This window comes from Diadema antillarum, unplaced genomic scaffold, assembly GCF_040938485.1.
Source record: "Diadema antillarum isolate AM-2024a unplaced genomic scaffold, OU_Dant_1.0 seq00001738_RagTag, whole genome shotgun sequence".
NCBI classification, from domain to species: domain Eukaryota; kingdom Metazoa; phylum Echinodermata; class Echinoidea; order Diadematoida; family Diadematidae; genus Diadema; species Diadema antillarum.
In genome coordinates this window covers 207632-222695 of record NW_027272422.1, presented here as the reverse complement: position 1 = coordinate 222695, position 15064 = coordinate 207632, and the positions used below count along the sequence as shown (strand labels likewise).

At 38.0% G+C, this 15064-nt stretch overlaps 1 protein-coding gene, 1 long non-coding RNA gene and 1 other non-coding gene across 4 annotated transcripts in view; 1 reads left to right on the top strand and 2 right to left on the bottom strand.

The window, feature by feature from the left end:
• The first annotated feature begins 1561 nt into the window (after nucleotides 1–1561).
• LOC139711942 (NAD(+) hydrolase SARM1-like) overlaps nucleotides 1562–15064 on the top strand; it is a 72896-nt gene continuing 59393 nt past the window's right edge. For both annotated transcript variants that reach the window (XM_071623791.1, XM_071623790.1), the window contains exon 1: nucleotides 1562–1690. The gene's annotated coding sequence lies outside the window, so the exon portion shown is untranslated. The remainder of the gene's footprint in view (nucleotides 1691–15064) is intronic.
• Nucleotides 7341–7413, bottom strand: Trnas-aga (transfer RNA serine (anticodon AGA)). The gene has a single exon. It is a non-coding gene; the product is annotated as a tRNA-Ser (tRNA).
• Nucleotides 8105–13125, bottom strand: LOC139711949 (uncharacterized). Its single transcript, XR_011709543.1, has 5 exons — nucleotides 12296–13125; nucleotides 11437–11581; nucleotides 10717–10814; nucleotides 10064–10169; nucleotides 8105–8855 (listed from the first exon to the last, which is right to left on the bottom strand). It is a non-coding gene; the product is annotated as an uncharacterized lncRNA (long non-coding RNA).

The window sequence follows — 15064 nt, the reverse complement described above, 5'->3', positions numbered from 1 at the left end:
GAGGACATTGGTGTCACTGTAATTCTTTTACCACCCATTTCTTATGGGGCTGGAGGCATGCATATACCTGGTTATCTCAATCATATCTCGATCGTCTTCATTTATTATTCAAAACATCCCGAGACATCTATATGTAAGTATAGATACTACCGGTTTCTCATAACTGGAACTTTTGTTTTTGATTTGATATCAACAAAAGCCTGTGGCGATTTCTCCAAGAATATCAAATTCTAATAGGCAAAAAAAAAAAAAAAAAAAAGCAAAAGCAAAAAACCACCCACAAACAGAACCAAACAACAGCAGCGGCAACAACAACAAGAACAACAACAACAACAAAATTGAGACCTATATAGTCACTGAACAGAAGGAAACCCTCCGGACCTTGAAGGGTCAAAATAGCTTGGGCTTTACAGGGTTAAGGTGATTGTATTATGCTGGAGTTGTTGTTCCCTACTGCCATGATTCGTATTTAGAGCTAAAAAAACAAAACAAAAAACAAACTAGAAGTAATTTATTCATTCATTCTATACCTTATACGGGTTGTACGAGGGAGGCAGTAATAAAGCGTACAATTTTCTCGCTATGATAGCAGAGTCTCTATATTGATTTTGATGCAATGAATTACTTTTAATTCTTCGCTGTTTCATGCATAAAATGTTATTTTGTGAATCACTATTACGTCATCGTAACAAATCGCACAAGGAATCATCCAGAGCATGGTCAAGCAACTAATTTTTTCTGTAACCAAGACTCAAGCTACAAGGACTAACAAAGCAGTATTGCGCACTCCTTCCTCCTCGTTTGGTTCCAGGCTGCTGGAACGTTGAGGAGTATTTTGAGGAAGAAGAAGAAGAAGACTTTTGACATAGTACTTTATTTACATCACAGCAGCACACTATTCAAATTGGTGAATATGGCGTTTACATACAAATTAATTAAAAGGGGGAAACATATTCGCCCTCGGCATTTTCTTTTGAAGAAGAAGAAGAAGAAGAAGAAGAAGAGGAAGAAGAAGAAGAAGAAGAAGAAGAAGAAGAAGAAGAAGAAGAAGAAGAAGAAGAAGAAGAAGAAGAAGAAGAAGGAGAAGAAGAAGAAAAAAAAGAAGAAGAAAAAGAAAAAGAAGAAGGAGAAGAAGAAGAAGAGGAAGAGGAAGAGGAAGAAGAAGATGATGATGATGATGATTTTACACTTGGCGTTCCATAACTATTTTAAACCTACTCAGTATTATATCGCAAAAAACGAAACGACGCTACTCGCGGAAACTGCGGACTATGACCCCTCTCTGCGTGCAAGCCCACCTCGCACCGCCCGAGCTAGTTAGAGGCAAGGGAATACGTCCCCCTCGCATCGTGCTCCTATGGTACACTGATCGTCTGTGCATGGCACCCACTGCAATGGGTTCAACATCACTCCCCCGCCCGTTAGTGATCATCTCCTCACACATATTCCACGGTTTCTGTGGATACTGTGAACTCGATGCGCGAGCGAGCGAGAGCTAGCGAAACGTCGTCAGATGAACTGAGACCCCGATGACCGGCCCCCTGGTGGTATCATTAACAGTTAGACAAACCTCAACAGCAGAGGATATCAGATGGTATTGGTAGGGCGTTCTAATGACTTTCTGTTTGCTGCATGTACGTGTGAGCAAACAACGCATTTGAATTCAGCGCCTTTTTGGATGGTGGTAAAGGTGAGTGAACAAAACCATACTCCCGACTACTAGTATTTTGCTGTTTTCTTATGTAGATTACCAATCAAGATAAGAATGTGTGTCAGGAGTAAAGTGGACAGGCGCGTGGGCCAGGCCAGGGAGAGGGAGAGTTGTAATGTAAGTGTGTCTTCGTGACTGTAAAAGTATAATACTCTCCTTGTGTGTTCTACACTGAAGTAGACTAGTCTGGTTAAGTCAACCCTATTGTCTAGTTAGGTAGAATTGGATATCCAGGGATGTCAAGTTCAAAAAAATTTTGTGAGTGAGATTTTCATGACTCGGCATCTCGGTTTGACCGAAAGATCGGTCTGTATCTGTCTGTCGGGGAATGTTCCGCGGAGACTGCGTCTGGCTTCACGGATCCCCTCTGTCTACGGAGGACAGCGTTAGAAATATAAAATGGCAAAATATAAAAGAGTCCTCCGGACAGACGGATCTTTCTGTCTACATCTCGGTATGCTTATGTGCACGCAAGCGAGGGTGTGGGAAGGGTTCCCCCCCCCCCCCCCCCCCCGGTGGCCTCCCACGGTAGTGAGCTTTTTCAATTTTTAGCTCTTAATGGTGCGATCAGGTGCATACTCAAGTAAGTGACTATTTTTTACTTATGTTGGAAGACAAGAGGGAAAAATACGTCTATACCTTCATTTGCAACAATCACTTTAATCTTTTGAGCTATGCTCATTATTGTAGGCCCAAGTTGCAGACTTCGCCCGATGCGTGAGAAAAATGGGTGCCATGCGTGAGATCGTGAGATGGCCCCTAAATGCTTTAGTCTCACACAGAATGCGTGAGACTTGGTAGCTCTGGGATATCAGGATTGCTATGTACAGATCAATCCGTCTCTATCGTTTTTTTAAAATACCTCCGCCAAGGAGGGAGGTTATGTTTTCGTAATACTGCTGCGTAGTGTTGGTTTGTTTGTGTGCAAAATAACTTGAAAAGTCGTAGATCTAACACTACGCAGATTCCAAACGGATGTGGATGAGACTTGCAGGAAAGGTTTGAAACTAACACAAAGGAACAGATGATTAAATTTTGGTAGTGATCCGGAAATTTCTAATTCTGTGGATTTTATGAAGGATTTTCGATATTTTGGCAGGTAGGGTCAATGAACTTGGGAGTTCAAGTTGCGCATTTTAAAGGTTTCATACGTGCACTAAAGGGCTCACACGGGTAAATAATTCCCTATAGAGACGTGTGTTAAAATTCAAATTTCAGAAAATTCTATAAAATAGCTGGGAGATATGAGGTGTTTCAGCTTCACTAACCTGGATAAGTGAGATTTATATAACCTTTCATCCATCAAATTTCCAGGGTGGGTTCTTTGGCTCAAATTCTGTTCAAGGGTCCGCAAAGCCAGACTACGAGTTCTTGTCACTCAAAAAATCACCTATTTTCCGTACACGTACCCAATGACATATAGTCCCCTCAAATTCCATCAGAAAAGCTTTCATCCTCCAACCAAAATGCAGTTTGTAGAGGAATTCATACTCAATATCTACAGCTATTCAGTTTTTTGCCAAACTACATCATTAATTTTTCATTAATTTTTTTCTTCATTTATTTTGGTTTTTTTAGTACAAATTTGTGAAGGGGTCTGGGACAGTCCATTTTATTTACAGGTGTGAGCCCTAAAGTGCATGCTCTAGCACTGGGGCGAGGCGCACGACGCAGCTGAGGATTTATGACGTAACGAAGGCTTCCATTATTGGGAACCACTTGGGCGATTTTTCAACATGGAAATCACTGATCTCTATGGAAGAGCAAGATCATCGGTGGAAAGTAGCTGCTTGGCGGAGGTCTGTGATCTCAGAGTGCTTTTCTGGTTTTTTACTTTCAAATCGGCTCTCCGTAGTACCGTAGACAAAAGGAGGGGATCCGTGAAGCCAGACGCAGTCTCCGCAGAACATATCCCTGATGTCCAGATACATACTGATCTTTCTAATTTGTCAAAGGAATGCTATGCTGCATGTCCTCATATCTACAGCTGCTCATCATCTTATTTCCCTGCAGTGTGTTGTTGCCATTGTGTGTCGGCTAGACAGAAAAATCTGTCTTGTCTGGAGGAGTTTTTTTTTAAAATTATCATTGTGTGATGTTTTACTTTTACCCATTAAATGGCTCTCCAAATTTGTCTTTTTGGTGGCCCAATCATGATCATCAGGCTGCCAAGATTCAAATGGATTGTTCTTTTACTTTTATTTCATGACACTATAATCACAGATTAAAAGATTTTATTTTTTCTTTAAAGATGGTCAAAACAGGCCACCAGACAGAAAAATTGGCATTGAGCCTAGCCCGACCAGATGCTGTGCGCAGTACAGCGACAGGGCTGTGTACAATAGTTAAAGTGTTGAGCCCTGCATTGTGTATTACAAGTCTTCCCCTAGACATATGATATACTGTAGGGCCTTGACAAAATGTAAAATTAGAAAAAGAGAGAGGGAGAGAGAGAGAGCTATCTTTTACATTTTTCTTACAATTTTCACCATGATACTAATTGTTTTGTTGATTTCCTTTTTGAAAGATGGGCAAATTGGTTGGAATTTGAAAGTATCTGGTCTGTATGTAGAAATGTTATAGGGTGTCTACTACGAAAACAACAAGAGATCACCATCTTGAGACACTTGAAGCTTTTGTGATGGCTGGCCACATTGTCCCAAAAGTTGTAGCTCTGCTGTTGTTGTGAATCTGATGAGTGTACATATGCTTGTGTTCACTGATATTGATATGATACTGATTACTAGTATTTGCAGTTATTCATCATGTGTATTCACGAATGTAGAACACACTCAATTTCTATTTTTTTTTTCTGTTGTGATTTTACCCAGTTCTTGCATAAAGCTTCACTTTAAAAATGCTGAATGATAAAATAGCTGTATGTAAGTGCAACAATATATACATGTGACCGTGCATCACAAAACAAACAAAAAGTCGCACCCCTTGATTTTTCATGAGGACTCAAAAAAGGTGAACGGGTCAGCCAAGTCAATCTTAAGTTTTACATATTTAATAGTACAAAGAGCTATTCTTCTACACATAGGCGGCGGAAGTGGGGGGGGGGGGGGGGGCAGGGGGGCGGCCGCCCCCCAATCCAAAAAGTGGGGGGGCAAAACGCATTTTTGCCCCCCCAAAAAGCCCCCCCCCCCAATAATAATAATGATAATAAAAATAAATGAATAAACAAAGAAAATAAAATAATAAAAGGGAAAAAATATGGCTACAAACGGCAGCTTTTGGACTGTAAAATGTCAAAATTTTCAAGCTCGCTCGCTTCGCATCCAGCAGTTGAGCCCAGTGCGCCTCCCCCTTAATTTCTAAAGCGAAAAACATAGCTACAACGGCAGTTGTTGGACTCTAGAATGTCAAAATTTTCAAGCTCGCTCGCTTCGCTCCCTCGCATTGAATCGTTATGCCATTCTCCTAATGTTGCTGACAGTAATTGCCAGTAGTTGCGCCCGATGCCCCCACCCCTTAATTTCCAAAGCGAAAGATAAATATAGCTACAAACGGGAGTTTTGGGACTGTAAAACGCCAAAATTTTCAAGCTCGCTCGCTTCGCTCGCTCGCATTTTATCGTTATGCCACTCTCCTAATGTTGCTGCCAGTAATTGCCAGCATGCAGTTGCGTCCGATGCCCCCCCCCCCAATTTCCAAAGCGAAAGATATAGCTACAAACGGGAGTTTTGGGGCTGTAGAATGTCAAAATTCTCAAGCTCGCTCGCTTTGCTCGCTCGCATTGAATCGTTATGCCATTCTCCTAATGTTGCTGCCAGTAATTGCCAGCAGTTACGCCCGATGCGCCGCCCCATTAATTTCCAAAGTGAAAGATAAAGCTACAAACCCCAGTTTTGGGACTGTAGAATGTCAAAATTTTCAAGCTTGCTCGCTTCGCTCGCTCGCTTTGAATCGTTATGCCATTCTCCTAATGTTGCTGCCAATAATTGCCAGCAGTTGTGCCCGATGCGCCCCCATTTATTTCAAAGCGAAATATGTAGCTACAATTTAAACTCCAGTTTTGGAACTGTAGAATATCAAAATTTTCAAGCTCGCTCGCTTCGCTCGCTTGCATTTTATTGTTATGCCATTCACCTTATGTTGCTGACAGTATATAATTTGTCGATCGTTTCACACCGTCATTCCATAATCCATGTAAGGAAAACTTACAATGTTCCTCAATGACTGTTGTTGAATGTATCACATTCCGTGATGTATTGTAGTCCCATTATTGCTCACGCACACACGCACAAGCATACAGACCGTCAAAATTACTTTATGGTTCCCCCCATGTTTCGACCCACTGTACGCCACTTTACATATATATATATGGGCATTTCCACAGTAAATGGGTAGTTTTAGGTTGGAAAAACATGAAAAATTAAAATTGTCTTCAGAGTATCCATATTTCAGAGTTTGGTTGCCTAATACCTATATTAAATATTTTTAAGTAGGAAAAGATAACTTCGTATTCAAATAGAGCTTGAGTGGGTATGTAAGTAAGACATGTGTAATAGCTATGGGGGCGAACGCGTGTAACACATAGAGTAGGACAGAAATATTGGAATGATGGATTCCTCATACAAAGAATACAAATATTGATTTGAAATCATCTGACACTATTTATTGTGCTGATACATTGTGATAAGAACAATTTAGGGTGTCCATATTTGTGAAAACATTCATTATTTGTGTCATTTTGAAGTGTGCATTCATGATTAATGCCAGAAAATTTGTGCATCATATCCGAAAGGTGAGATCATGTTTGTACCAAGTTCCTCCATAATCGGGCAAACTGTTGTCATATTCAATATCTGTATGGGTGCATGTGTGTGCGAGGAAAAGCCAAAGCTTCATTGGCATGGAGTTTCTTGAAATTCCAAAGTACATGATATGACATGTATCACTGCATTAGTGGTGAACGTATGTAACACAAGAGTAGGACAGAAACTTGAACTCTACAGAGTTTTTTAATTTCCAAGGTATACAATACACTCCCATTCTCCAGTATATTGTGTAATTCATTTTAAACCGCAATGTGCAGTATATACAAAGGCTGAAATATCGAAATATTGTATGCAAAGGAGCATTTTGCTGTTGTCATTGGGTCAGCAGTTACCATTTCGTGTCCATTACACCTTGAATTGATATTCCTACATACACATACATGTAAATCAAGTGGATTGTATTTGCCTGTCCAAATTTAAAACTAAAGTGATTTGTTTTTTTACTGATACAAAATTACATACAAATGTTAAGATACAGTTTATAAGGAATTAACTAGAATTTCAGTCATCACATCCCAAACTCAATCAACACACAGGCTCTGGAAACAAGAATTAAAACTTGCATTGTTCATTTTTTCTATTGCATTTAATGTCCATCAGCCACAGTCAGAAACATAAAGCAGTTAATGTACCAATAGCTGATTTCAATGTGAAAAGAAACTGTCATTTGATAGTGCAACAGTTAAATCTGTTCATTTCAATTTACATTCATTTGAAAATGAATAGTTGTAACATTCATTATTAAAGGAAATAATCCTAATAGGAAATCAATACACAAAGAATGACACTTTCTGAATTGTTCAGTGTTTCTATAGTAGCCATGATATAAAAAATCATGGGCGTACATACTCGAGCAGGATTTGAACCTACGACCCCCTGATCTCTGGACAGGCGTCATCTCCACTAGACCATCGAGCTTCTACCTGACAGCAGAAAAAAAAATTAATAAATCATGGACGTACATACTCGAGCAGGATTTGAACCTACGACCCCCTGATCTCCGGACAGGCGTCATCTCCACTAGACCACCGAGCTTCTGCCTGACAGCAATGAAAACATCTTGACAGAAAAATTCCATGAATTTGAAAGCGCCCTTTTCTTTGCCTGCCAATTCAATGCAGTATGGTGTATCTAGGCTCATACAGGCTCCATAAACAAGATTTAAACTTGCATTGTTCACTCTTCTATCGCCTTAATGTCCATCAGCTATAGTTAAGAAACATATGGTTTATCAAGAATAATACTGATATCTCCTTATACTTTCGGCTTTATTGTAAACATTTTAAATGGTAGGATATTGTGATACAACAGACCGACACATATGCATCAAATGTGATATCTTGAACATATTTCAAATCACTGCTCCCAAAGGTAAACTGGACCTTTAATGTAAATCAGTCACAGTAAGAAACATAAAAAAGTTAATGTGCCATCAACTGTTTTCGAAGAATAACACTTTCCGAAATGTTCAGGTACTGTCAGAGAACTCTTAACTTTACAATCTATGAGTTGATTTGTAAATTAGACCAAAAAAAAAAAAAAAAAGAACACGCACAAAAAAAAAAACCCCACCCTTTTTATGTGCCCGCCCATTCGATACATATGCATTCAAATGGTGTATAAGGCCCATCCTGGAATTTCAGTCATCATATTCCAAACTCGATCAACATACAGGCTCTGAACACAATAAAAACTGACATTGTTCGTTCTTGTATCGCCTTAATGTTCATCAGCCACAGTAAGAAACAAAGCAGCTAATGTAACAACTTTTTTTATTCAGTTGTATCCCTGTTTATATCTTGCTTTACGACAAAAGGGATGGTAAGTATTGATTTAGGTGATGACTCAGCTTTTAACTTTTTGAAATAGCATATACCAGGTAGGTTCTCTTAAAGGCATTGAAAGTTTACTTAAGTGAAAATCAGTTTTGAAAAGGCTGAGATATCCAAAAAGAAAGTTGAACAAAGTGATCCTCATAAAAGTTGAAACCCAGATCTTCTATTTCAATAACATTGGTTTACTTTGTGGTTTCATACCTCAGCCATTTGAAGACCATGTTTCATAAGCTAAACTTTGAATTCCTTGTAGAATTGTATGCTCATAAAAATTTCATAAGTGGTTTCTTATTACATTGTATCTTGCAAAAAATTAAAAGCTCAAGTCATATCTGATATAGTTTACAACTTGAAGGAAAAAACAACAACTGCTGTCTTGTGGTGCTTTGCTCCTCCAAGAGAATGGGATCAGGCATTCTGCACAGGATATTGTTTGTAGATTCTCTGGAGACGTCATCTTTGAACAACCACTTGAAAACTCCATGCCTTGGTTTCCCCATCAAGTCATCATCCAGGATGTCTTACCTGTCAAAAAAAAAAAAAAATTATACATACATAATCAACAAATACATATATTGAGTTCATTTTATCACAATTTTTGAAAGTTTGGAATATTCCTACATACTGAGTGCAGATAAAAGATTGTTCAAAAGCCATGTACATGTCACCCGCAATTGAAATAATCATAGTTAAACATTTTGCTGCATAGTTATTCCGTAAACCAAGCAATAGAATACACAAACTACAAATACAGTAGACTCTTATTTAAAAAAAAAAGGAATTTTAGAAAAAAAAAACTGTTACTGTAGAAACAAAAGTATGTGTAGCCATCCAATTAGAAGAGCTGTGTTTTATCTAACAATCTTCATTCAAAGACATCTAATAATAAAACATTTCCAATAAGTTTTGAATACACTTGTACAGGATTATAGAAATTTGGAGGAGGCCGTGAGTTATCGCTATCTTCGAAAGGTAATGTGTAATATTTATTTTTTGCTGCAGACAGCAATTGAGTATCAACACCTCTGCACAATGTTTGCCCTCTTGAATTTCTTTTCTGTTTGATTATTTAGTAATGTATGCAATATTTATAGATTTTGGGAAATAAATAAAGAATACTTCTGTACATAAAAGCAATGTATGTTTGTCATAGAAAAATAAAAGTTGACCTCCAATCTATCAACCCACCTAGCAACCTTTCCTGGCCAAAGTTAAAAAAAAAGAAGGATAGGTGTAATTCTTGGTATCGCCAATACCTAGTTGCCGTGCGGAGAGCAGTGTTCTAGATTTATTATGAGATAGCTTACAGGACAAACTTGACCTGGTTTTGGCTGCTCATGCACTCAGATCATGCTCTATCTTTATCCAGAGGTATTTTTGTTGAAGATTTCTTCGCTTTCCATCATGTGACCAGCACATTGAAGCCTTGCAGTAGTGAACCAGGACTCTAGTGACCGCAAATCAGTAAAACTTAAAAACTTCCAACTCTTTTAAGCTGAATTTTAACCAAGAAAAAAGGGATGGCAATGGAAAAGCAGACAATTAACTCCATTGAATCATACGGGAACTGCGACCTCTACTTAGCGTGAGACAACCAGAAGTGAACAAGGGCACAAAAGAATCCCAAAATGTATCTGTGACAGAGCTCTTCAGCATGCACAGAAGTTTTTTGCGCACTGGCGATACCGAGAATTGATTGCAACTTCATGAAAATATGCATACATTGTACATACCTTATCACTGGAAAGCAAACATGCTTGGCGTGATGAAGAGATGCTCTGGGCACTCAGAGATTTAAAAAATTTCCATCAAAAGCTGTAGAACACGGCAATGCAGCTTCTATAAATAAAATGATAATAACATCTGGTGAAAACCCCGATAACCACAGATATGGCTACACGACAACGGATAAAGATATTACCAAAAACAACAAAAGGAGGGCTAACTACAATTGTACATAATCATTCAAAACGATATCTATGATAAAATCTTTATAATAAAGAAGAATATGCCATAGTGTCAAAAAATATGGAGGCCATGGCTTCTATCTTTGAAGGGTAACAATCACTGTTTGTTTCACACTGTAGAAAGCAATTCAATATCTCCTACAAACATCCTACACAAACTGCTCTGCAATCATTTATTCATGTATGCACTATAAATTTATATACTTTAAAAATGAATAAGAAATAGTCCTGTACATAAAAGGAACTTCTTTTTTTTTTGTCATGGTCTGAAAAAAAAAAAAAAAAAAAAAATATATATATATATATATATATATATATATATTATGCACCCTTAATATATTGAGTGCCAATGTAGCAGCCTTTTTGGACAAAAAAAAAAAAGGAAGATTACATAATGAAATGAAAATATGCATTCACACCTTATCACTGAAAAGCAGACAGGCTAGTCATGATGAAGGGATGCTCTGGGCACTCAGAAAATCTCCACCACAAGCTGTAGAACAGGGCCACGCAGCTTCTATAGTGATAATCGTATCAGAAGAAGACCCCAAATATGCACACATGTGGCTACATGACAATGGACCAAAATATCATGGAAGACAACAAAATGAAGACTACACATGTACCAGTTCTATGACATCTACAAATAAAATATTTACAATACATAATAGCATGGCATTAAAATATGGAGGTCATGGCTTCTTTGAAAGGTATTACTGTTACTTGTAATGTTTGTTTTCCACTGTAGAAAGAGATTTAATTTGCTTAGTGGTCATTAATTCATACGTGCAATACAAATTTATAATCTTCATTAAATAAATACAAAATAGTTCTGTAAATAAACATAACATCGCAGAATTTCTGCGAAGTGAAGTTGCGGAACTTTGGTCATGTCATACATTTATTAGAGCAGAAAGATTTGGGGCTGATTTCATGACAGGGATCGTTTTTAGGACACGACACAGGCCAGCAAAGAGCGAACATGGTGGATGGTGCGACAGCTGGAATGAGGCTCTGCACAGATAACTGTCCAGGCCACAAAAGACAGGGTGTTATGGACATATTGTACATTGAGTCAGGGTCACTTAGCTCCAACGAGCCCTCCCGCAAAATCACAAAAATATGTATATACACCTCACCGTAACACTGGTAAGCAGACAGGCTGGGCACCAGCATGATGATCGAAGGGACGCTCTGGTCACTCACAACACAGATTGAATCACCACTAAAAGGTGCAGAACAGGGCAGCACAGCTTCTCACATAACAGTTGCTAGTTGTCTAGTCTACATCAAAACATAGAAATACAATCTAAATAAATAAATCATATCATGAGAGAACTGCAATCCATGAGCTCATGTGGCTGAAGGACAACATTAACAACGTTGGAAGTCGAGTTTGCACTTTGCTTAGGCAGAAATAAATTAAGTCAAATCCCGATGTAGGCCTGGTAAATTTTCTTTTCTAACTTGTTTGATCATGGGTGTCTACATACACAAACGATATCGTGTGGTTACAACACTTGCACTTAGGACTCATGTCACTAGCGTAGCGCTAGCCTGGCTTTCGAAATTCAATATTAAAATGTTACACTTACACTCGTTTACGTTTCGTAAACTGAATAGCGAGTTAACGTTAACACGGTTACAGTGCGTCAGCTCACGATGGACAGTGGAGTTAAACTTGTATTCAGCCATTCTAAGTACCACTCTTGGCTTAGCTTTCGATCATTGCTGTTTTGTCACTGTCAGTTTGGTTTTATTTTGAGGAAAAAATATTACGAAAAGATGAAAAGAAAGATTATTTGAAGCTGGAAGCAACGAAGAATTTACTAACAAAAAATAACACATGTGGGACTTGGCTCAGTTATCGTCCGTGTGAACTCGAAAACGAGTAGTGAAAGCTAGCATACAGAGAATCTCAAAAGAATTTCTAATAATGCCAGCAGGGCCATTAATCCTAAAAATACGGAAGATTCTACTCTAGAATGCAAAATTTACCTTTTGTCAGTGAGAGTCGTAATCACCTCCGTCATATTCAGATCTGAGCAGTCGATGCTGGATTGTACGCAATGCAGACATAACACGGGAAATTTCATGCGAACGATACGCAACCTCGGACAGAACGGCGCGAAACAAGGAGGTATTAGCAAGACATGGGAACGATCTGTCTGAGTTACGCGCGTGCGAACACACGTAACGAAGACCGATTGTAGATTCTGTCCACCGTTCGTGCGTCCCACCAAGCGGAGCGTACCCACTGAACGCACGTAACATACTGGACAGAATTAGAAACGGAAGCTGAAGCTAGATAACTAAATGTTCTGAAAAGACAGCTATGCTTATGGCGCGAAACCGAAAGCAGATGTCTAACTTCAGGGTAGTGTCGGCGTTTCCGTGTTAAATCGAACGACTCTGGAGTGTCTCAACTAGCAGTTACGTACGTTCGCGGCGTGGACAGAAAATTGAATTTGGTAACTTTGAATACGGATATTAAATATTTGATTTAATTTTCTGTTGAATTAGTGAAACCTAACTTGAAACTGTGGTCAGCAAAGTGTATTTAACACAAAATAACTGCACTCTGACGCCTGGAAACCAAACGAAATTGAGGCCGAACGTACGTAACTGAAGTAGGACAGAACGCCGACCTTTTTGGTCCAGCTTGCTTTCCACTCTCTCAAAACTCGTGTAATCGTTCAGGGCGAGCAAGAAAGTGATTTCTCGGTGTATTGGCGATAAATTTTGAATTATAATCCATCCAGGGTGCGTGTCTTCTAAGAAAATTTATTTTATACAAGTTACAATTTATGTCAATTTTTATTTCAAATTTGCACATTATCAACAATATCAAATAAAAACAAACAAACCAGCACATCACAAAAAAATGACAAAAAGACTCAACGAGGTTGAATATTTTATTTCACCTTGCCACATTTATTCACGAAATAAACAAAAAAAGATGATTAAAACAAATATATTCAAATAAAATTGCTCTATGTCTAGAGTGCATAAAACTACCCATTTACCGTGGAATTGCCCAAATATATATATATATATGTATATATATATATATATATATATATATATATATGTATACATATATATATATATATATATATATATATATGTATATATATATATATATATATATATATGTATATATATAATAGATGTGTGTGCGTGTGTGTGTGTGTGTGTGTATGTGTATATTGTGTAACATATGCATGGTCTAATCTTGAGCCCCCTCCAATGTTTGCCCCCCCCAATCCAAAACTGCTTCCGGCGCGCCTGCTTCTACATTATCCTTAAGTTTGAGAACATAAAATGAATTGGAAATTGTGTTTTTAGCATTTTTTCTACTACCCTTTTTTGTAGTAGTGTGATCATGTATGTCTTATAGAGGTCCCTTTTCATATCCAGGGTGCTACATAAGCACTTGCCCGATTGCCTGGGGCAAGTAAAAAAAAAAATCAAAGTTGGGCAAGTGTTTTGGAGCAATGAGAAAAAATGCTTGCCCGAATTGGGCAAGCAAAACATTTTTAAGTCACCTTTATTTTGCAACACCTACGTGAAGAAGTCCCAATGCAATCCAACACCAACACTCTATTGAACCAAGTTTGTAACTCCGCACATGTGCTGTTTATTCAAGTGATTGTGTTCTATCAAGCCCTTGACTTTACTTGTGATTTTCTAGATCATTATCTTGTGTCTTTGGACTTTCTTTTCAGGCAAGTAAAATTCATGTTCAGGCAAGTGTTCTGCAACAATTTGAAAACCTGCTTGCCCGACCGGGCAAGTGGTAAAAAATTGTTATGTAGCACCCTGATATCCCTTGCTCACTCTTTACTTTCAACTCTAATAAGTTTTGAAAGGGTGTAATGCTACTGCTATGTTGGCAATGATCATGGACAGAATGTGTTTATATAGCATGCTCAATTTCAGCTTAATCTGATAATCCCTTCATTACCTCCGCCAAGGGAGGAGGTTATGTTTTCGTTACCGTTGGTTTGTTCGTTCGTTCGTTTGTCTGTGCGCAAAACAACTCAAAAAGTAGATAACGGATTGGGATGAAACTTGCAGGAAAGGTTGAGAATGACACAAGTAGCAGGGCAAGTCCAAACTATTTTGCACCAGTAATGCGTGGGACATCACAAGAAGATTTAGCGCTATATTGCACTGCTAAGATTGAAACTTCAAATGTTGGGTTGCTTTTGATAGCTAGTAGGTATCTTCGTTCAAAACAATAGAAATAATGAGAATCACACGTTCAGTATTTAATTTATGCAAATTTATTCTCCAGTAACGTGTGGGACCACAAAGATTGTCCTTTTTTTCTTCTTTTACTTTTATCTCAATTATTGTGAAAATACTTGGTATACTATAAAATCATTACAAACATCTTTTTCTACAACAGTAACTGTACCTGAAACAAAACATTTCAGAAAAAATCATGAAACTGTTTTCACTCAAGGTCAATTATAGAAAGATAGGTATAGTAATGCGTGGGACAAGTAACGCGTGGGACATTTTTGTCACTATGAATATTGTGATGTGAGTTGCACATTTGCTCAGAGAAACTTTAATATGGGGTACTAATTATCTAAATAGATGTATTTCTAATAAATTCTTGCAAATTTCAATGATTTAGACCCACCAGAACAAAAGGAATAATAAAAAAAATATGATATGCCTCTGTTATCCTTTCATTTTTGACATTTGACTTTGAATGTGACCTTGAAAATAGCATGTAATGATCTTTTGTGAATT